We start from the raw sequence: 25,062 nt of genomic DNA, 5'->3' as shown, positions 1-25,062 counted from the left end.
GTCACTCCGACACCAGGTGTCGGGCTAGGGCTCAGAGACCCTTCAAACCCGTTGTGCAGACTGGGTCCCAGACCCCTCACATGCGGGTCCACCAGCTAGGGAGCAGGAAGAGATCCTGGAAGCCCTGGGCGAAAATTCAAAGGCTTTATTCAGATGCGAGCTCAGGTAGCAGCAGCCTCCCTAGTGGCCTCCCGGGACATCCTGAGGGGACTGTGGGACTGTGGATCGGAACCTTGTGTCCTTTATACTTTGCAAGTCAGATAACCAAAGAACACCTGGGCACCCATGCGCATATTTACATTAAACAGGCTAGGTCCTGCTCAGCCAAGATTCTGAACATCTAAGGGGTCCTGACCATTTTCTTGTATTTTCCCCACACCAGAACTGGCCATCGCCCCCATAGCAGAAGCCTGAATAGATCAGGGAGCCCTGGCCAGCCGTCAACGTGACCAAAGGACTCATTTCAGTCCTCGTTTCATTTGACCTCTGAGTAGCCTTCCACACAGCTGATCTTTCTCTCCTTTGGCTTCTGTGACTCCATACTTCTCCGGTTTTCCTCCTACAACTGTCGTCGTTGCTTAAGATCCTTTGCTTGTTCATCATCCTCTACAACTATTCTAAATATTGGAGACATATTCTAGTAATTCTCAAACTTAAGCATGAATCAGAATCACCTGGGGAGCTTGTTAAAACACAGCGTGCTGGGGTTCACTCCCAGAGTTCTGATGCACTACGTCTGGAACGAAGCCCAAGAATTTGCATTTCCCACAGGTTCCCAGCTGATGCTGTTGGTCTAGGAATCACACTTTGAGGACCACTGTCCTACTGACTCTCTTCCAGACCCCAGATCTATATATTTGACAATACTACTTGGATATTTCCCAGGTATTCCAATGCTACTTGTCCAAAGCTGACCTCATGGACTTGTACCCATATCTGTTTCGCTTCTAGTCATCCATGTTATAATAAACTCAACCACTTGCAGAAGCCACATACTTGGATACCATCCTTGATCACTTCCCTTCCTTCACTCCCCGTATAATTAGTTACTAACTCCTGGCTCCTCCACCTCTTACATATCTTTTAAATGCATCCCTTTCATCCCTGTCACCACCAAAACCTTATTCTTGGAAGATTACAGAGATTCCCTACTAGTCTCCCAGCATCCATACACTGAGTCACTCTCCACATAACTGCAGAGTGATCTTCTTCAATTTTTTGTTTGTTTGTTTGTTTTTTGGTTTTTGGTTTGGATTTTTGGCAGATAGCTGATATGGGATCCAAACCCTTGACCTTGGTGTTATCAGCACCATACCCGCACTCTAACCAAGTGAGCTCACCAGCCAGCCCCTTCCAAATCAAATTTGATCCCATTGCTTTCTTATTTTAAACCTCCACATGTTTTCCCAAATGTTCTTGGATAAATTCAAAGTGCACAGTATGTCCTATAGGCTGTGGGGCATCCTCTCCAGCCTCAACTCATGCCACGCCCATTGGGCACCAGCCGTCCTCACCTGTCCTCCACCCCTCCCTCCCAGGGCCCTGTGCACTGATTTCCTTCCTGCCTGACTCCCTCATCCTTCCTCCTTCACCTAGCTAACTCCTAGTCTTTTTGGCTTTCAAAACTACGTTGTTTAAATTATGTAAGACTTTAAAATTCTGCAAGAATTTAAAACAGCTGTACGTATCCTTCATGACACTTGTCAAAAAATATTATTAATAATTAAGTGACATTCTTTACCTACTGAGCTATGAAAAGCAGAAACCATGTCTCCCTTTTTTGTGGTATATAGTAGGCCCTCAATAAATATTTTTTGAACAAAGTTTGAATGAATGTGTTTGAGAGCACAAAGGAGGGAGCTACTATCTCTGGACCTATGGAACCTTTAGGGACCAAGAGAAGCTGTGCAGAGGATGAGACATTGGAGTTGAATTGAGTCTTGAAAGATGCACTGGTGTTTTGCCAGGTGAACAAGACTTAGTAGAATTTTCTCAGAATGATCAACCCAAGAGAGTGATGAGATTCTTACCCATCTCTCCCATCTGAAGCACTTTTTCAGTACTATAAGGAAGATTTGGGCTGTTCTGGAGGGTGGCCATCCATCTAGAAACTTTTGTGTTCAAATTCAAGTCCTGTTCTGTTTATGCAGGAGAGAGGCTGGCCACAGAGAGACAGGTGGGTTAGTGATGTGCAGGAAACATCACCAATCTTTCCTCAAATAAGTGAATATTCACATGCCTGCAGAAAAGGAAGAACAGAGATAGAACATCCACTGGAGTCATAGTATGGACTAATGAGGGAAAGTGAGGGTAGCCCACTGCCAAGTTGACCTGGGAAACAGAGAATAAATGTGCTAGGGTAAGGGTTAAGACAAGAAGTTAGTAAATGGGAGTTTATTTCCATCTTTACAATTGCAGGATCTGCAACCTCCCTACATCCTCGTAAATATTTACTCCTTTCTTAAAAGACATGTTACAAACAGCTAAAGTCAACATACAACTTGCTGAATCTTGGCCTTGAATAAATAATGCTTTGTAAACAAAAGTTATGTGACTACTTTTTCATTGTTGTCTCTCTTCTAAGTTGTTGTGGATTCATATACAATTGTGAAAACTGTCATCCATTCTGTGTTCCTGGAAGAGCAGGTTTTTAACGTGATGAAACATTGCCATCTAGAGGAAGATAGCTTGTACTGCAAAGGGTCACCCAAAAGAGAATCTGAACACGGAATCCTAGAAGCACACGGTTCCACAATCCTGCTGGGAGCAATTTCCTCCCGGAATAACATGAAAAGCTTTATCGTTTTGTGCCCCTTTGAGCTGGCAATGTCCCCCTTCAGAAATCTCTTCACAGGAACTTATTTTCAAACTGGGGTCAACAAACCACCAGAAATTAGAGACATTGCAGGCCTGTAAATTCTAAAGTATGTAAAATAATATCTTCAAAACTAACTAATAGATGCACAAAAAGATTTATACATTTCTTATCAGAGGGATATTTGTAACAGCAAAAAACTCTGAAAGAATAATAGTGTTCAACAACGGAAAATTTGTTAAATAAAATTGTGGAACATTTTACAAGTACCAAATATTATAGAATAATATTTAATGACTTTCAAACATTTTTGCTATATACATGAAGTATGTGTGTATGCAAAGTGACTGTATGTGTAAAAGGCAGGGTTTTTAAAAAACAGCCAATCTGTCCAGTTATCATTCTACTCTGGGGAGAGAGGAAAATATGGGGCGGGGGCAGAGGAGAGAATACATCTAAATCAAAATGCAGATAGTGATTATCTCTGAGTGGTGGATTAAAAGTGATTTTTATTTTCTTTTTCCTTGGCTATATTTTCAGGCTTTCTACCATAAATATTAATATTATCACTGAGTTTGTGTTTTTCTAATGGAAAAAGATGCAGTGATATGATAGAGTTTATGAGCAAAAAAGCTTCACTGCAACTCTGAGCTCTCATCTGCACCCAAAATAATACTATAGAGGGAATAATTCACTCTCAGCCACCAATAGGAACACACACACATGCACACTTTCTCACACATATATGTATGCATGCACGCATTCACACATACACATGTATATACAGACATGCATCCACATACACATGTGGATGAATACACACACACACACACACACACACACACACACACACACACACACACACACACACACACACACACTGCTGTGCCAAAGCAGTTCTGGGGCGTTAGGTAGTGACAAGATGCAGGGAAATCCCTTCTGGTTACAGCCGAGATGAGCCCTGTCCCAGCCTGGGTGATTCCTTCAGATCCAGCTGTTTCAGGGCATGGGCTCCCCGAGACTGCCTGCAATCCTGACTCCCACATACTCCTCCTAAGCGGTGCACGCCCACCTACTCTTTTCTGGGCTTCAGAGATCTCCATTCCCCTTCCAAGTCCAGAAGAAATCTCTCCTCCTACAGCTTTCTGAAAATGTCTACCATCTTATCCTGTTGGATATCTGGAATGGAGATATTTATTCTCTTATACTTATATGCCAGACACATTGGCTAATCAGCATGCAGATGAAACTTCAAGTGCTTGGCAACTCCTGAAAATGATCCTTACACATAGCAGGGACAGCCATTCTAGTTGAGAGGGAATTGGTTCATGAAAAGAAGCCCTTTCCAGCACGACAGTAAATCCTCAGTGCCAGCAGGGAAACCATAGAGGTTGATAAGATCGCCCAGGTAGATAAAGGAATTGGTTGGACTATATCAGGTCTCTATTCCTGGGGGAGAAAGAACAAGTTTTTCCTAAATTTTTGTCCCCCTTTATTCTTATTATTGGTACTTTTTGCCCTTTTTGATAGAGTCATTATAATGTTTAGTACCCTACTTAGTAACATTCCCTATTTCCTTTTGTATTAGAAAGGTTGCCAGTCTTCTTTGTATTGGCCATGAAATTATTTAACTTCCCATACTTGCAATATAGGCTCTAAGAAATCTTAACATTTGCTTTATCTCTGGATACTGCTTTTGGGGAAAGTCACTCTCCGTTCTGAGTAGTATCCCAGCATCTAGAATGCTGAGAAAAGCTGTCAAGTGCTGATTGATCGTGATTAGATGCTGCGCATTCCTGAGCTCAGAAGAAGATATAAGACACTGAACATGGGCTTCCTGAGCACAAATGCTGCCAATGGAGTAAAAACTGCAATTACAAGCTGCAACATAGATCAAGTTACCAGTCAAGTTACCCATTTTTACACAGGAGGGAGGGGATGTTAAAGGCCTTTTTAAATTTTAATAATTTGTAAAGATGATGTTAAAATGTCATAGTGTCTACCACTGCCACAATTTCATAGTTATCAAATATAGCAGGAGATTAAATTGAGGGACATTAATCAGCTGGTGCTATTCATTCAGTCAACAGATATTTATTGAGTGCTTACTATGAGTAAAGCCTGCAGCTTTGCATTGAAGAACAAAACAGACATTGTCCCTGTGATCATGGAGTTTATAGTTTACTGGGGAAAACTGGCCTTTAGAATGCAGAGCTGTCAGATTTATAATATAAATGGTTGCCAGGCACACCACGTTTGTAACAGCCCTTGACTTTTGTCTGGGATTTATTCTACTTTACTTATAGTCTAAATCCGAGGGTAGGACACATAACCTAAAGCTAAGCCTTTCAAATAATTTTGCTCCTGTGTTTAGGGGTTGGTTCTGGGTTGGGTTCGTGATCCAAGAAAAGCAAATCCGAACTAATAAGACACCGTTTCCTAACTTTGGATTGATCTCTCAGAGATGAGGAATCTCTTTTCTGGATGGACCGAAAGACAAGGTTGGAACTGTGGCAGCCTCTTTCCACCACGAGGGGGCAGATGTTGGGGAGCAGGGACAGCGTGAGGAAGCAGGCACAGAAACAGAGAAGTTCCGGCTCCTGAGGGACTGCCTGAGCCCCCGTCCATTTCACCTGAAAACAGCAATAGTTCTGGAACTTTTGTGTCATTTGAACCAACATTTTCTCTGTTTATGTTGTGTTTCTGTCACTAACAACTGAAAATGTTCAAATTGATAAGGGTAGCTCAGCAAGCCATGGGGACTTAATAGTCACCAGAAAAGGTTTCCCTGAAATGTCCCATAAACTTAGGAAGATGCATAGGAGTTCAGCAGACTGAACGGAGGAGGGGAAGAATGAGCCCAGAATAGGGAACAGCACACACAAAGGCCTACAGGCCAAAAGAGCAGGGAACCTGGCTATTCTTTGTCACACGATATACACTGCCTGCCACTGTTTCACCCATGCTGCTGCTAGGAATAATCGTCGTGTGCTTTCCTTACTTTCAGATGCAAATAAATTTTCGAAGCCCCTGAAGAACCCCATCATTCTTAATGAGAGAGGAAATGTGAAGAGGTCTGTGTGGCAAAGAAGGAAAATAAAAAAGACACGAGAGATCAGATGCGAGTCATGCAGAACACTTGGGTATACCAGACTCCCACTGCAAATCTCCTTTCCCAGAATAAAGAGCAGACAGATCAACAGACACACTCTCACCACACGTATGCCATCGTGCACCTATTCCAATGATGCTTCGTGCTTTAACAGTGGTAATTCACCACGCCATCTTTCACAGAAAGATATAGAAATGGTGTTCCTGGGGTGTGGCAACATGAACACTTCCAGATACAACCATATAACCACAAAATAATTTGAGAATACATATCAGGAGTTTTATAAATATTAACTTTATTTGACTTAGTAATTCCACTCCTAGAAATCTATCATAAGAAAACTGAAAGAATGATTGTGTATTGTGATGATAAACAAGCTAACTATATTCATCTAATCACCACGTGTTGAACACAAGTATTGAAAACCAACGTTGGACCCCACATGTATGTATAATAAAAAGTAAAAATAAATAAAAATTTTTAAAATGACATAACAAAAATTTTTAAAAAGACATAACAGCACCTTTTATAAGATCAAAAAATTTTTAATAATTTAAATTTCCAACAAAAAGGTAATATTATCATACCTCTAGTTGAATAAATATTTTATACCAAGGGATGTTTTTCAAAAGTCAATCGTAACAGAAGAATATATTTTTACTGTAGTGGTAAGTAAAAAGAGCTGGATACAAATTTGCATGTGTGCCATAATCTTGACCCTGGGAAAACAAACTATGTTCATTTTAACCTTTTTGTTGATTCATCTTTCAATTTATAGGAATAAATGAGAAATTGATTAAATGTGTTTCCCAGTCAGATGAGTCTTAGCTTCTCGGGTGTGGTCACAGTAGATAGCTCAACGTTTACCTCAGTGCTTATCTAGATATTCTCTCTGTGGTCAGTTATCACTGGTGGTTTTGTTTATATCAGCAGCCATAGTAGCCAAAGACTGATCAGCTAAATAGACGGTTCTACCAGATTTTCAATGGCCTGCCCACTGCTGAGTGGAGTAGTTGTTGACATCAAAACAAATTCTGCTAACAATGTGATCACACGAACTGTTAGAGTTTATATTTCATATCCTCACTTCTTTCCTTCTAAGTTACATTATAGATATATGTTGCCAAGAAACTGCATTACACGCAAAAGTTACAATAACTTTATGTGAAAATATATTTTCTTTCTTTCTGGAGGTGAAAAATAATTCACTTGACAAATAGCCCAGATATCTGGTCCATACGTAGGAAACTAGGCAGTTTGCTGTTAAGAAAAAAAAAATGTTTCAGAATTTAAAACAAGACAAATAAACAGGCATCCAGTTCCCTGATGTACAAGGAGTCATTAGTGAAAGATTTATTTTCCCTTATGTCACTTCAGAAGATTCTCCGTTACAACCTGGCAAGTGTAAAGGAAATAATCAAGTTGAGAGTACATTTCACAAAGACAATAGTTTTCAATAGCATAAGTCTTCTACCACAGCTGGTTTTTAAAAACTTACAGAGAAAGTGACTTAAAAGCCTACAAATATCATAGCTGCCTGCCTGCGTACAATGACCAAAAGCCTGAATCTAAAGACTCTGGAAGTCACCAAGGGAGTTTCTGCAAACATTCACACTGATGTTAAGAGGGACAATCTCAAGTGTGCACCTGTCCTCCAATGGCTGTGTTGGTCTCTGTGTTTCTCACGCCCCATGCAGAACTATTTACCACAAAACCTCAGAGGGTGTAGAGTCCAGTCATTAAGTTGGTCCCAGACAGTTTAAACAACCTGTGGGGAAGGAAGACACCATGGGGGCTGGTGTCTCCATCATGATCAGATTCACAGGATCTCAGATCTGGCCTTTTACTCTGCAAAATGGAGCACCTTTGGGGATGTTTAGAATCTTCCCACTTATCTACTTTTTTTTTTCCTACTTCAATATTTCTCATCTAATGTCAACCTCATCATCTGAGTATTTCCTAGGCTAGAAGAGACGTGAGAACATTCCACCCACTCACCAGGTAGGGGATGGTGGAAGAGAACACCTCAAAGGCAGTGACACTTACAAATGCAGGAGGGAGCGGGGGGGGGGGCACATCAGGGATGCTTAGCGAAGGGAAATTTCATTCCAAGTGTTAATCTGAGACCGAGAAAAGTGTTAGGAACTGTTTGCCCCTACGGTTGCCTGTCTTATTCCATTTCATGCTGCTATAACAGAACACTCAAGACTGGATCATTTATAGAGAACAGAAATTTATTTCTTCTAGTTCCAGAGGATGGGAAGTCCAAGACCAAGGCACTGGCAGGTTCAGTCTCAGGTTCCAGGATGGTGACTTGTTGCTGTGTTCCTTCCCCAGAGAGAAGGAACAATATGTTCTCACACTGCAGAAGACCAGAAAGGAGAGACAACCCACTCCTGCAAACCCTATAGCAGCATTGACCCTGTCAAGAGGGTGGAGCCCTGGTGACCTAAATACCACTCATTAGGCCCCCACCTCCCAACACTGTTGCACTGGGGATTAGGGGTCCAACACATGAATTTTGGAGGGGATATATTCAAATCACAGCACCGCCCTCCCTTATTCAAAGGTCAGGGCACCTCACAAATTTACTCACAGTGGTCTCACCTGGGATGTGTGAGCTGACAAGCAGTATAAACTCAGCTGAATACACAGACCCAGATGGCCATCAACTGATAAAGGTAATGCATTTTCTATCTTATTTATAACTGATTTTATATTTTGAGGAAATTTCTGTAAAATTCTCATACATGGTCCAACCACAGCAGGGGCTCTTTTTCAAAACTCAGTCTGTTATTTTTGACTTCCCAGCATCCCTTCTTCTAGGTGATAGAATGTTCTCTTCATTTTGAAAACTACATCTCCCCTGCTTTCAGTCTGCATGATCTGGAGAACCCTACCCTTTGCTCAATTTCCCTTTCCAACTACCCCAATATGCTTAGTAAAATCTACCATTCTTCTGGCCTCCTAGCAATCTTGAAGTCAATTCTAGATTCTTCTCTCTTCTTCAAATCCAATCAATCTATTACAAATCATAGTGGTTTCTTCTTCAGCAAAGCTTCTCCCTCTTATGCCTTTCCCTCCCTTCCCATTAGAACTCTACTCGTAAGGGATTGCTAAGTAATGCCCTGGCGGTTCCCCTCGCCATCACTTTCTCTTTACCCTAATACATCTTGCATATTATTGTCATCCTTAAAAAATTACTTTTACCCCACTTGTCCCATGCTATGGTGACTCTCTGCCATCTGCCACATGAAGCATAAACTCCTCTGCTTTGCCTTTAAACACGTCAAAATATATGTCCTAGTTCATTTTCTATGGCCCTAACAACAATGAACTTTCTGCTGTTCTTTAAAGAATTCACTGGGCTCTTTGGCAACCGGTGTATGCACACACACACTTGTTGCAGTCATCTCCTTCACAACCCTCTGGCACCACTTTTTCCTTCAGGAAATATCCCAAGACTTAGCTCAAACATCCCCTCTGAAGCAAGTGGTCACTGGGCTCATGCAGAATGCTAATACTATAGCATTCTTATCATAGAATTGAAAGTATCCCCCACAATATTGTGAAACCCTCTAGGACTACCTCAGACCTGCCCCATGGAAGGATCTTAGTAGTACTACTACTACTACTACTACTACTACTACTAATAATAATAATAATAATAATAATAACAACAACAACAATGATCTACATTATTAACTAACATTCATGTACAATTCACTATTTGCCAGGCATTTTCTAAGGACATTACATATAGTAATTCATTTAACCCTTGTTATTTACTTTAAGTCTTTCTATTTCTTCTTGATTCAGTCTTCGTAGTTTGTATGTGTCCAGAAATGTATCCATTGCCTCCAGATTTTTATATTTGTTGGCACATAGTTGTTTATGATAGTCTCTAATGATTCTTTGTATTTCTGTGGTGTCGGTTGTAATGTCTCCATTTTCATTTCTGACTTTTATTATTTGGGTCTTCTTTTTTGTTTGTTTGTTTGTTTGTTAGCCTTGCTAATAGTTTGTCTATTTTATTTATCTTCTCAAGAAAACAACTTTTTGTTTCATTATCTTTTGTATAATTTTGGGGGTCTCTATTTCATTTAGTTCTGCTCTTATCTTAGTTATTTCATTCTGACTACTACTTTTAGGATTTGGATTGTTCTTGTTTTTCTAGGTCTTTGAGGTGTACCATTAGGTCATTTACCTGAAGTCTTTCTTTCCTTTGGATGTAAGCATTTATTGCAGTAAACTTCTCTCTTAGTACGGCTTTTGCAGTATCCTACAGATTTTGGTATAATGTGCCTTTATTTTCATTAGTTTCAAGAAATTTTTTGATTTCCTATTTAATTTCTTCTTGGACCCATAGGTCATTCAGGAAAATATTGTTTAATTTCCACGTATTTGTATAGTTTCCAGAGTTTTATTTGTTAGTGATTTCCAGTTTTAATTGTGGTCTGAAAAGATACTTGAAATGATTTTGATTTTTTAAAATTTGCTGAGACTTGATTTGTGACCTAACATGTGGTCTATCCTGGAGAATGTTCAACAGCTCTATGAAGCAAGAACTGTACTATCATTTTCATTTTACACATAAGGAAACTGAAGCCCAGAGTGGTTAAAGTAACTACTGCATTTTATCATCAGTAAATAGCAGAGCAGAGATTTAAACCAGGGGTCCTTGACATTATACTGATGAATGTACCAATGAGCAATGAAGAAACAATAGGTTCTAATCCCTATGACGAATCCTTCTGTGCCTCACTTCCTGCTTATTGACTAGTTTCTCTACTGTTTATATCTCCAGGCCCCAGCCTGAGGTTCTAAATTCTGCCACCTCCTCTCCTGGACTGTGGAGCAAGTCTCCTGCTTAGACTATGGTCTCTGTTGACTCTCCCACCTGTGCTAACATCCCATACTCTGTACTCTCCTGTCTAGTCTTTGCCTCCATGCCTCTGTTTTGTTTTCTTTCTCTTCAACTACCATTTATTGTATGCTGTGTTATGCTCTTCATATACGTATTGAGTAATCCTTCCTTTGTGAAGCCACCTTCATTATATATGTGTGTATGTTCCTATATATGTATACACACGTGTGTTTTTGTTTATTTACAGTTATTGGTCCCATTACTCTCAGCACCTGTAGCATCCTATTTTTAATTATTATGGTTTCATAATAACATTCAATGTTTGATTCAGCAAATATTTTCTCCTTGCTCTCTCTTCAAAATTTTATTATCCATTCCCATGGTTTTATTCATTCAGAAGGACATTAAAATCATATAGCTGAAAGTTTTTTAAAAGCAGATTTTTGTTAGAATTTCATTAAACGTATAAATTAATTTGGGAAAAATTGATATGTTTATGGTATTCAGACATCCCATTTAAAAATATGGTTCATCTCTATCACACATGCTGTTAATATTATGGTAAATTCATGACATAGGATATACTCAATAACTGTTATTATCACCTTAGATATTTATACTTTTATTGCATTCTGAATGGTACCTTTATTCCATTGTTTTTTTCTAGCTGACCGTTCTTAGAGAATAGGGTTTTTTACTATTTTTTCATCAGGCACTTAATTGAATTTTCTTAATACTGCTAATAATTTTTAATGGAAGTTTTTGTGTTGTGTCCTTAGAAATAATACCATCTAAAAATAATAATGCCTAGCTCCAATTAAGATGGCAGATTAGAGGTGCCCAGCACACAATCCTCCTGCAGAAGGGGTTCAGAGCAAGCAATGGACAGCTAGAATCACAAGAGGAATTCTCCCTTGTGGTGAGAAGAATCTACTTGGTGGTGAGCACTTCCCAGTGGTAACTCCACTATCGCTACTGCTGCAACCTGCCCTCACCTCCACCAAGGTCGCCAGCAACGTTGTCTAGCCCCAGGGCCATGGTCCATCTCCCACAGCGAGAGTTCATCCCACTCCCTGCAGTGGCCAATGGTGCAACTGGCTTTGTGGCCCATGCTGCCTGCCACCACAGCCCTAGGCAGACCCTGTCCTGGCCACTGCATACCCTCTGGCCCCAGACACAAGAGTCCTGTACTACCTAGCCACAACCTTCAGAGACTTGCCCTACATGGCTTCCATCCTGAGAGCCTGAGCTGCCAGGCTGCAGCCTCTAGAGCCCTGCACCATGTGAATTCTACCACAGGAGCCTTGAGCCACCTGGCCACATCCTCTGTAGTCCTGCCCCACACAGCTATGTGCCAGGAACCCTAGACCAGGCCACAGCCTCTGGAACCCCGCCTCTCATGGCTTCCACTGCTGGAGCCCCACACAACCCAGCCACAGCTGCCAGAGCCTCATGCCACCAAGGCACAGCCCTCAGAGCTCCATGCTGCATGGTCCAGCCACTATCAGCTGCAGCCATACCCATTGGCAGACCCTAGACTGCTGAGTCTACCAGGAACAACTGAGTCTACCTGGAACAACTGAGTCTACTTGGAACTACTGAAACTATAGAGTCTACCTGGAACCAAAAGTAAACACCCCACCCAAAAGGCAACATAAATCTAAATAGAGGGATTCTCTCTTCTCCAAAGCCACTCCAGAGGAACTGAAGAAGCAACTGTTCCACTGGATTACCAGACATTAACATGGGGATACTAGAAATATTAAAAAACAAAACAAAACAAATAAAACACCCCCCAAAGGTTACAATAACTCTCAAATACCAAACCCCAAACTGCAAGAAACCCTTGAAATGTTAGAAAAAGAATTCCATGCAACAATTGTAAGGAAATTCAGTGAGCTAGATACAAGAAGATATATAGACGACACAACAAAATGAGAAAAACGAGACATGAAGGAAGAAATCTACAAAGATACGAATGCCATGAAAAAAAAGAACTCTTTGAACTGAAGGACTCATTCGATGAAATAAAAACTACATTCAAGAGCTTAAGCAGCAGGATAGAGCAAGCAGAAGAAAGAATTCCTCATCTCAAACACAGTGTTTTCAAAATAACCCAAGCAGACAAAAAAAGAAAAGAAAAAAGAATTTTAAAAAATGAAGAAAATCTTTGAGAGCTATCAGACAACTTCAAGCAAGCACACAAAATCCAAACCATGAGTGTTCCAGAAGGGTATGAAAAAGGAAAAGGTATTAAAAACCTGTTCAATAAAACAATAGCAGAAAACTTCCCAGGTATTGGTAGAGATACAGATTTCCAGATCCAAGAGGCTCAAAGATTCCCCAAGCAAATTCAGTCCACAAAGGTCCTCTCCAAGACACATTGTAGTCAAACTGGTAAAAGTCAAAGACAAAGAGGGAATCATAATGACAGCAAGAGAAAAGTGTCAAGTCACCTATAAGGGAGTTCCCATCAGACATACAGCAGACTTCTCAGCAGAAATCCTATAGGCTGGAAGAGAATGGGACAATATATTTAAAGTTCTAAAAGAAAAAAACTGCAAGCCAAGAATACCCAGCAAGGCTATCCTTCAGAAATGATGGAGAAATATCATATTCCCCATACAAACGAGAACTGTGGGAATACAGTACCACACAACCAGCACTACAAGAAATCCTCAAGAGAGGATTCAAAAAAGTCTAGAATTCAAAAAACTATGGTCACCACCATGAATATATGAGAAAGAACAAATCCCAACAGTAGAGCACACAGGCAAACAAGAAAGAAAAAAAACTATACCATATCATCTCAAAACCCAACAAACTCAAGAAAAACAACAGGGAAAGAAAAGAGCAAAAGATATTTAAAACAACCAGACAAAAGCAATTAAATGGCAGGAGTTAGACAATACCTTTCAATAACAACACTAAATGTAAATGGACTGAACTCCCCACTCAAAAGATGCAGAGTGGCCAGATGGATTAAAAAACTAGGCCCAACTCTATGCTGCCTACAAGAAACGTATCTCACCTGTAAAGACTCATACAGACTAATAGTGGAAGGATGGAAAAAGATATACCATGAAAATGGAAACCAAAGACAGGTAGGAGTAGCTCTTCTTATATCAGATAAAATAGACTTTAAACCCAAAACTATAAAAAGAGACAAAAAAAGTCCATTATATAATGATGAAGGGATCTATCCACCAAGGAGACATGCCAATTATAAATATATATGTACCCAACATTGGTGCACCCAGATATATAAAGCAAACACTATCACACCTAAAGAGAGAGATAGACCCCAATATAATAACAGCTGAGAACCTGAACACTGCTCTCTCAGCATTGGATAGATCACCTAGGCAACAAATCAACAGAAACACATGACTTAAACTACAGTTGAGACCAACTTAATGGACATATACAGAACATTTCATACAACAACTAGAGAATATACATTCTTCTCATCAGCACACAGAATATTCTCCAAGATAGACCACATGTTATGTCACAAATCAAGTCTCAAAAGTTTTTAAAAATTGAAATCATTTCAAACATCTTCTCAGATCACAAGGGGTTAAACCTAGAAATAAATAACAAGAAAATTTTGGAAACCATACAAATACATGGATACTAAAAAATATGATCCTGAATGATGTATGGGTCAAAGAAGAAACCAAACAAGAAATCAAAATATTTCTTGAACTAGTGATGATAAAGACACATCATATCAAAACCTATGGGTTACTGCAAAAGCAGTACTAAGAGGGAAGTCCATTGCAATAAATGCTTACACCAAAAGAATAGAAAGAGTTCCAATAAACATCCTAATGCTACACTTTAAAGAACAAGAACAATCCAATCTGAAAGTCGGTAGAGGGAAAGAAATAATTAAAATCAGAGAAGAACTAAATGAAATAGAGATCAAAAATATGATACAAAAAATCAGTGAAACGAAAAGTTGGTTTTTTGAAGAGATAAATAAAATAGATAAGCCATTAACCAGACTAACCAAAAAAGAAAAGGAAAAGACCCAAATAACAAAAATCAGAAATGAAAAAGAGACATCACAACTGATACCACAGAAATACAAATAATCATTAAAGACTACACCAACACATTTGAAAATCTTGATTAAGTGGAAAAATTTCTGGACACATGACTGAACTGAGAAGAAATTTTTAAAAACTTAACATGCCAACAAGAAGCAATGATTTTGAAGCAGTAATCAGAAATGTTTCAACAAAGAAAAGCCCAGGACCAGTTGACTTCATCACTGAATTCTACGAAACCTTTCAAGATGAATTAATAACAATTCTTTTCAAACTGTTTCAAAAAATTGAAATGTATGTCATTCTCCCAAACTCATACTGAGGCCAGCATCACCTTGATACCAAAATCAGACAAAGGTACAACAAAAAAATAAAACTACAAACCAACATCCTTGATGAACAAGACACAAAAATCCTCAACAAAATATTAGTAAACAGAATACAGCAGCATATCAGAAAGATTATACATTATGATCAAGTGGTATTCATCCCAGGCATGCAAGGATGGTTCAATATATGCAAATGACAAAAAATGTAATACACCACATCAACAAAATGAAGAACAAAAACCATATGATCATCTAAATAGATGCAGAAAAAGCATTTCACAAAATTTAACATCCTTTCATAATAAACACTCTCAACAAATTAGGTATAAAAGGAAGGTATCTCAACACAATAAAAGCTATATATGACAAACTCACCTCCAATATCACCCCAAATGGAAAAAGCTTAAAGCTTTTCCTTTAAGAACAGGAACAAGACAAGGATGCCCTCTCTCACCACTCCTATTTAACATAGTATTGAAAGTACTTGCCAGAGCAATTAGACAAGAGAAAGAAACAAAGGACACCTTAATAGGAAAAGACTAAGTCAAACTGTCCCTGTTTGCAGATGACATGATCCCATATATAGAAAACCTGAGAGACTCTACCAAAAAACTGTTAGCACTAATAAACAAATTCAGTAATGTTTTAGGATACAAAATCAATATGCAAAAATCAGTAGCATTTTTATACTCCAACAATGAACTAGCAAAAAAAGAAATCAAGAAAGCAAGTTCATTTATAATAGTCACCAAAAAAATAAAATACCTAGGAATAAATTTAACCAAGGAGGTGAAAGATCTCTACAATGAGAACTACAAAACAGTGCTGAAAGAAATTAAAGAGGACACCAAAAGATGAAAGATATTCCTTGTTCATGGATTGGAAAAATCACCACAGTGAAAATGTCCATAATACCCAAAGCCACCTATAGATCAATGTGATCTCCCTTAAAATACCAATGACATTCTTCACAGAAATAGAAAAAGAAATCCTAACATTCATATGGAACCAAAAAATGACCCTGAATAGCCAAAGCAATCCGGAGCAAAAAAATAAAATAAAGGCAGAGGCATTACGCTTCCTGACTTCAAATTATATTACAAAGTTATATAACCAAAACAGCATAGTACTGGCATAAAAACACACTCAGACAAATGGAACAGAATGGAGAACCCAGAAATTGACCCATGTATCTACATCCAACTGATCTCCAACAAGGGCACCAAAAACATACAACAGGGAAAGCAGAGTCTCTTCAATAAATGGTACTGGAAAAACTGGGCATTCATATGTAAAAAAATGAAACTAGATCCATACCTCTTGCCATATACCAAAATGAACTCAAAATGGGTTAAAGACTTAAATATAAGATCTGAAACTATAAAACTCTTTGAAGAAAGCATAGGGGAAACACTCCACGATTTAGGGCTGAGCAAAGACTTAATGACTAAGACCCGAGAACCATAGACAACAAAAGAAAAAAATAAACAAATGGGATTATATCAAACTAAAAAAGTTCTGCACAGCAAAGGAAACAATCAACAGAGTGACAAGACAATCTATAGAATGGGAGAAAATATTTGCAAACTATAAATCTGACAAGGGATTAATATCCAAAATATATAAGAAACTCAAACAATTTCACAGTAAAAAACCAAAATAGTCCAATTAAAAAGTGGACAAAGGAGCTGAATAGACATCTCTCACAGGAGAACTTACATACAGCCAACACATACATGAAAAAATGTTCAACCTCACTAATCATCAGAGAGATGCAAATCAAAACTACTTAGAGATGTCATCTCACTCCAGTCAGACTGGCTACTATCAAAAAGACAGAGAATAACAAATGCTGGCGAGGATGTGGAGAAAGGGTAACTGTCCTGCACTGTTGCTGGGGCTGTAAATGAGTGCAGTTCCTTAAACAACTACAGATAGAACTACCAGCAATCCCACTACTACGTATACACCCAAAGGAATGGAAATCATCACGTTAAAGGGACACATGCACTCCCAAGTTTATCGCAGTCTGTTTACAATAGCCCGGCTGTGGAACCAACCTAAATGCCTATGCCATGAAAAAGAATGAAAATACTCCCATTTGAAACAACATAGATGAGCCTGGAGAGTGAAATAAGCAAAGCACAGAGGGATAAATACTGCATGTCCTCACTCATATGTGGGAGCTGAGAGAGAAAGAAAGAAGGAAAGAAAGACCACAGTGGTGTATTGGACTTGCAGAGGGAGAGAATATACCTAGGGGTACAAAGTGGAGTGGGGGAAAGGGGGAGGGAGAGGGAGGTTGGGCATAATTGGGTGGGGGACACAGGGTACAAATGCAACTTCTGGTAAAGGGTATGCTGCCAGTATGAATCTGGCCCTCACATCATGGGCATGAGGGGTGACAATCAGCTTTGTATCTCATGAATATTCATAACCAATAGAAATAAATAAATAAAAGTAAATGACTGGAAAATGAAAATGTGGTATACATACACAATAGAATATTACTCATCCATAAAAAGGAATGAAATTCTGCCATTTGCAGCAACATAGATGAGCCTGGAGAAAGTTAAGTGAAATAACCCAGGCAAAGAAAGAGAAATACCACATGTCCTCACTCATAAGTGGGAGCTGAATTAATAAATAAACAAATAAATTATAAAGAAAGAGAAAGAGAAAGAAAAAAAGCAATGATCACAATAATACATTGATTTTTTTTTTTTTTTTTTTAAAGATGACCGGTAAGGGGATCTTAACCGTTGACTTGGTGTTGTCAGCACCACGCTCACCCAGTGAGCAACTGGCCGTCCCTATATGGGATCCAAACGCATGGCCTTGGTGTTATCAGCACCACACTCTCCCGAGTGAGCCACGGGCTGGCCCCATAATACATTGAAATTTTAGAAGGAAAGAACAGAACTGTGTTTACTAGAAGTGGAAAGGCGGAAGGGAGGAGATAGGGAAGAGAGCTAATGAGAAATTAATGAGGAATTGGTTAATGGACACAAATAATGGTTACATATTGCAATGATGAATAAGCTAACTATATTGATTTGATCATTACATATTGTAAACAGCTATTGATAGTCAACTTTGTACTCCACAAGCATGTATAATCAATTATGCTTCAATAAAAAATAATAACAATAATGCCTATTTTTTCCTATATCCATACCTAGAAATTACAGGACAATTTAAATAAAAGTGCTCATAGTGGGTATTCTTGGTGAATTACAGGTATTTCTGGTATTCCATTATTAAATATGTAATGTAGAATTTGGGACATATTCTTTATCATATTAAAAAAATTTTTACACTTCCAGTTTTCTGAGAAATTGGATTTTATCAGAAACTTGAAATATTCCACTTTTTCTTTAACTAATGCACTATGCTTTATTACTATGGTTTTTTTTATTCAAAGCATTCTTATATCTCCAAAATAAAACAAATTTAGTCTTGATACATACCCTCTTAGTTTACTGCTGAATTTAGTATTTGAGACCTACATTTGTAAGAGTTTGTTCTGTTTTTCCTTTCTAGGTTGTATTTGACTGAATTTGTTAGCAGGGTGTTCTAGATTTAAAAGTCAGCTGGAGAAATTTTCATTTTTTTCTACATCATATAACAGTTCATACAGTGTCTTCAAAGCATGATATACTTCAACTTGGTAAGACTATTTAGACACACAGATTTTTTTGTTAATTTTTTGATAATGTTTAAAGTTCTTTCTTAGATATTTATTTCTTTAGCTTATCAATTTTACTTTGGTTCAGTTTTGGTTACAATTTCTCAGAAAATTATTCACTTTTTTGAGATTTTCAGAAATATGGGTGTAAAGAAGTACATACATACATTTTCCCTATAATTTAAAAAATCACCCATTTATGGTGTTACAGCACTCTTAATTCTAGCATTTTGTCTATTTTTTAAAATCTGACTTGGCAATGGTTTTCTGTTTTATAGTATTGTTTTTCTAAGAAACCAACTCTTGGATTTATTGACCAACAGTATGAATTTTTCTGTTTTATAATTCATAACTTCCAAATTTATCCTTATTATAGTTCTGTTTGTCTCATGTTTGTTTTGCCATAATATTTCCAGCTTCTTAAATTGAATGCCTATTCATTTGTTTTCATTTGCTGTCTTTAAATAAGAATATATAGTACTGTAAAATTTTCTCTAACCACATGCTCCATGGTAGCATGGAAATTTTGATATATATTGTGCTTTTTATTTTCAAATAATCTGTACATTTTCCCTCTACTACAATTATTTGCTTTTATTATGTCAAGTTTTATGTTTGTTAATTCAGCCTTAATATTTCATGCTTTCATATTTTTATAGTTTATTTTATTATGTGTATTATCTAAATGGACTGTTTGCTTTGCTTTCATCTTTTTTTAGTGAAAGATTCCAAAGCCACCATAATCCTGATGCCAAAACAGAAAGAGAAAAAATCTATTTTATTATAAAGAAACAAAATTCCTAAAAAGATTCAACAAATCAAGTTCAAAAGGCAATTAAAAGAATAGTACATTACAGCCAAATAGCATTTAGCACAGGAATGTAAGAATTGTTCAACTTCAGGAAATCTATTAAATAAAAAAGTAAAACACAAGAAAAGCATCTTGTCAACAGATGCTAAAAAATGAATTTAATAAAATTCCACATACTTTCCTAATAAAAATCTTCAACAAGCTAACGTGACGAAAAATTTCTTAATTTAATAAAGGTCATCTGTAAGAAACCTACAGGAAAACTTATACTTAATTGTAAAATATTAAAAGTATCTCCACTAAGTCAGTAATAAGACAAGGATGTCCACTATTGCTGGTATTGGTCAACATTATCTACATTGCAGGTACAGAAATAAATTTAAAAAGTTAAAATGGTGAGAAAAAGTGATAAACCTGCCATTTTTGAAGATAATATTTTACCTAGGTACTCTAGATAAATCAACTGGAAAACTTTTAGAGTCAGAAAGTGGCTAGAAAAGATCAATGATTTAAAAAATCAAAAGATTTCCTATAACCCAACAATGATAGATTAGCAAATTTCATTTTTAAAAAAGGATGCAATTCACTACAGCAACAAAGCCCATGAAATAATTAGGAAGAAAGCTAACTCAAATGTTCAAAGCCTTAGGGAAATAAACTGTAAAACTCCACTAGAGGACATAAAATAAAACTTAAATAAACAGAAAGACATAGTGTGTCTCTGCATGAAAATATTTAATATTGTAAAAATATAACTTCTCTCGTTACTCTAGACTGATAATTGGATTTGACAACTGATTCCTAAGTTCATGAGCAAGAACATATAGAACAATCAAAAAACAAAACAAAACAAAACAAACAAACAAAAAAAACCCCTGAAAAACAACAAGTTGTGACTTACCCTACATGATATCAAAATTTCCTTCGAAGCTATCATAATTGCAGTGATCAAGCAATGGCTCAAGAATAGGCAAGCATATCAGAGGGACAGGGTAGAGATTTCAGGAACAGACACTCACATATGTGAGAATTTAATCCAAGGTAAAGGTTGTATTTCAAATGGTAGGACAGAATGCCTTGGGAGACTTCTGGGTGAAGATCTCAGAGTAAGCAGTAAGGAAAACTCGCCACCACTACACACCTGGCTCCCAGTAATTAAAATTGCCAGATTTTTTTTAAAAAAGCTTATTCTACATAGCTCAGCTTAAAAGCAAAAAGGGAAAATCTCCTGGTACCAGAATAAAAATACCTACACTGTTGAGTAGGAGTTAAAGCTATATGGCCCAGAGAAATCATTACATTCGATACATGCTTAGGGACTTATACTTTAACATCTATATCCGTGTTTTGTCAAGAACCAGGAAAGGATGGTTCTGTTGGGAAAATGCTTCCTGCCAACATAAGAATGCAGCCCAAAAGCCTCATGGTTACTGGCAGAAAAAAAATCGACCCAGAGGCCCTTCCACCTGTGGGATCTCACCACCAGCGAGGAATATGTGACAGAAACTGGGCTGGTGGACACTATACTACTGTAATGAAATCATTGATCCTATTCTTGACTGGATACAAAAACTTTCTGACCTACTTCATGTCTTCAGAGTTTCTTGGTTTTCCAGTCTGAGTGACAGGTCTAGTTCCGATAATGGTGATGGTATTTATAATGACAAGAAGTCAAAGCCAGAATTCTCTATTGCTAGTCCCTTGCGTTCTCGTAGGTGTAGTCAATCCCTATCACTCTCATCGTCACCACCACCCTAGAGCAATCTGACTGTGCCTAATCTGTGAGATAACCATAAGGTAATCTATGAGATCAACTGCAAAAAACTCAGTATTGAGTCCCCAAAGGGCAGCCTTGGCAGCCTGTACAGGATGAAAACCTTGTAGCACTCCTCAGATTCCCTTGACTTTCTCCTTCCTTCCAAAGAGGCTGCCTGTCTCCTTGAGCTTATCCATGGCAAGTGGCCTCTCTATTTCTGGACTCAGGTAAGATGACATGTCACAGGTACAGTATCACTAAATTTCCTTTTATATTAGTACTCCCCATTATTGATTTTTATATTAACAGTCTGCTGTCTTTCTGATACCGATTTTAATTCTGCTTTGTAAATTGCCACGTAATCTTTTTTCATCCCACCCAGCTCCATCTTCACCTTTCACTATTGACTTTTGAGTTCATCTGATCATCTTTTCCATGTAACTTCTCTTTTCTTGTAGATTTGTGTTCCTGTTTTATAGATGACACATCTTTATATATGCTACTGTGGACTAAAAAATTTCTAAAAAAATTTTCTGACACCAGGGATTAATCATTTGAAGAGATTGCTATTTCTCTGAATTTTAAGAATTTATGCCATATTTCACATATTGCAAAATAGTTTTACATGTTGAGCAACACCCCAGCTGCCACTGAGGTTTGTTATTGTTTTTCAGTTTACTTCTCATGGGATGAGGACAGATCTGTCTAGACCCAATGTTTGTCAATACAGAGGGATTGTGGTTTTAGCTTTAACACAGCTCATTATAATTGGAGGGCAAACTTATATATATATATATATATATATATATATATATATATATATATATATATATATATATATATATATATATATATATATCTCCAATAGTTCACAATATCGGATCATCAAATAGCAAGAGTAGGGGATGATTATTTCACTGAAATCCAGCAGAATATCTCCAAACCCTGGAAATCAAGTTAGATGTCATGTGTAAATATAACACATAACATACACACACACACACACACACACACACACACACACACACACACACACACACATCTAACTCGATGTCCAGGGTTTGGAGATATTCTGATGGATTTCAGTGAAATACTTAATCATCCCCTATTCTTGCTATTTGATGATCTGATGTTGTGAATCACTGTAGTATTAGGGCTATTCTTGTTTTTGCTCCTACCAACAGCCTTTTATATGTTGAGACTGTATCTCCAGTAATGCAAAGCAAAACTGTTTGCCACCTTCCCATCCAAATGTTAATTTTTTGTCCTGCTGTTTTCTGGAAGTTTCAGTATCCAAATGAATGTGGAAAAGAGGTACAGATGAGGTAGGTGAAAATAGGAGGTGGGAGGAGCAGTACTCAGATAGGACCACAAGGACCCCAATCAGGAGGCAGGCAGCAAGAAAGGGACGATGATCGGTTGGTTAAGTTTCAGGTGGCAAAATAGATATCAACAATTATCTCCACTCCATTTGTTTTAGATCATAGAAAATAATTTTGTAACTTGGCAATAGATAAGCTGTAGATTAGTTTTAAAGGTATTTTGAGCTTTTGGTCTTTGTATGTGTAGTGGGGTCAGCGGTGGTTTGCAGGGAGAGAGCGTGTGAGTTTACAGTACACGTGGTAGTGGAAAGTAGGAGTAAGTCAAGAAATTCTTGATATTTACATTTCAACCTAGAAGTTTCTACCCTACATTGTTTCCCTGAACTTCAGTTTCATTATTCATATACACCTGCAAAAATATGCTAAGGAATTGTTGGGATTACCCATTATCTAAAAACTCTTGAAGCTGGCAATTACTTGATAGGCCCAAAGGAGAAAATACAGATAAATTCAACCTCAACTGGTACCAGGTGGAAGAGGATGAAAAGAGATTTTGTATTTTAAATACTTATTAATGTATGTGGAAGTCACTGAAATTACTCATATTTTATGAATAATGCAAACAACTGCTAGTAGAGCATTTCTATTCCATTTGGGCTTGCAAATGTCAGCAAAACCCCAAGTCTGTCACAAATCAGTGTAAATGATAATATTCCTGAGATATTACCAGATGGATTTTTCACTTTCAGAAATTCTTGTTGCACACACTGAGGCTGAGGCATCCAGTGCTTCAGAGGAAGGACAGATAGAACCAAGAACAATGAAGGAACTGTCCAGCGTTGACTTTCAAAGCCAACTTTCTAAAAGAGCACAAGAGAAACAATAGCCTTCAGTTATTGGTGCCAGGCATTGGAGAGAGAGGAGTTCTCTGAATGCCACAGTGTCCCTTTAAATATCTTAGAATCATTCCTGGCTGGTGCTTTTCCTTTTTTCCTTTATACACATAGAAAAAGAGCCCTTAGCATTATGTCGCTTTTTTTTAAATGTGCTAAACTCTAGCCTCGATAGTCAGAGTCTGCCTGTAAGGGCAGTGAACTGAGCCCTGGGTTTGAAATTAAGAATGCCGAATTTTATATTTACCTATTACTGACTTTCAGTGTAAGGCTAAGCAATCCATAATTTTGCTACTTTCATTTTAATGGATTTCAGTTAAAACCCCATCTTTTCTTTGAAGACATTCCTGGCTGTGGATAAAAGCACAGTTTCAATCCTAATCCTTCCTATTAATATGATGTCTTGTGATGTACTCAGAAACGAGCATAAAATACTCCCACCCCCTTTACTAATTTGATTTTGGCATAATATTCCTTTTATTTACCTGTTTGAAGATTTGCTCTGAGCTTGACCACATTGGCACCAGCTGTTCTCCATGATGATGCCTATGGAGGTTAGGAATTACATCTGTTTGCTTGTCCTGAAAGCTCCCTCTCGAGCAGCGTGTGCATTTGTCATTGTGCTCCATTTTAGCATCCACATTTAACACGTCTTCTGCTTGGTAGTTTCACTTGTCTGTTAGCTATTCATTTGCAGTATAGATCGTCTTTGATTATAAGCGTCCAGTGAATAGGAATTGTATGTTTTGTTCCAAGGACCTACTTTCACTGTCATCCTAATAAGTATTGGTTTACCTGATTTTACTATGTGTCAAGTGCTCTGTAAAAGGAATTTCACATATAGCTTCATATCTATTCATTTATTCATTCAAGAAAAAGTTACGTAGTTACAAAGGATAAGGACGAAAACAAAAGACAGTCCTCTTGGGGACCACAGAGTGTAGGTAGAAGAGACAGACAAAATCAGTGTTGCAACAAAGAATAACAGGGCTGTAAAACATGTGTAAGATAATATTGAAGCTGAACTCCTACATTCTCTAACATTTGTTAATGATGATATTATAAGGCTACTGAGATAACTACATAATAAATTATTATAATTATTGAAAAATATTCAGAACTGGTGAGGAGTTGAAATTTCTGTCTTCCGATCCAGATTTTAGTCCTGAATCACATAACCTGTTAGCTTCTGTTCTTGCTACACAGTGAAAATGTTAAGCAAGATGGTCTCCAACATGCTATCTGGCTATTGCATACTACAAATCCATGATTCCAAAGGCTGTAGAAGAAACTCTCCTACAACTAGTCTAAATTGCAACCTCTCAATAATGTACTTTTAAACACACAGATTTGAAGTTCTAATTCGCTGACCTTTTACCTAGCTGTGTTTATCTCTAAAGACGAATAATTGTGT

The 25,062-nt window shown here is 37.7% G+C and overlaps 1 non-coding gene across 1 annotated transcript; it reads right to left on the bottom strand.

The window, feature by feature from the left end:
• Positions 1-375: 375 nt before the first annotated feature.
• Positions 376-441, bottom strand: LOC134374441 (small nucleolar RNA SNORD86). Its single transcript, XR_010023286.1, has one exon. It is a non-coding gene; the product is annotated as a small nucleolar RNA SNORD86 (small nucleolar RNA).
• Positions 442-25,062: the final 24,621 nt, after the last annotated feature.

Source organism: Cynocephalus volans, chromosome 3 (assembly GCF_027409185.1).
Source record: "Cynocephalus volans isolate mCynVol1 chromosome 3, mCynVol1.pri, whole genome shotgun sequence".
NCBI classification, from domain to species: Eukaryota; Metazoa; Chordata; class Mammalia; order Dermoptera; family Cynocephalidae; genus Cynocephalus; species Cynocephalus volans.
The sequence above is the reverse complement of the archived record's forward strand: the minus strand, read 5'-3'. Positions and strand labels throughout refer to the sequence as shown.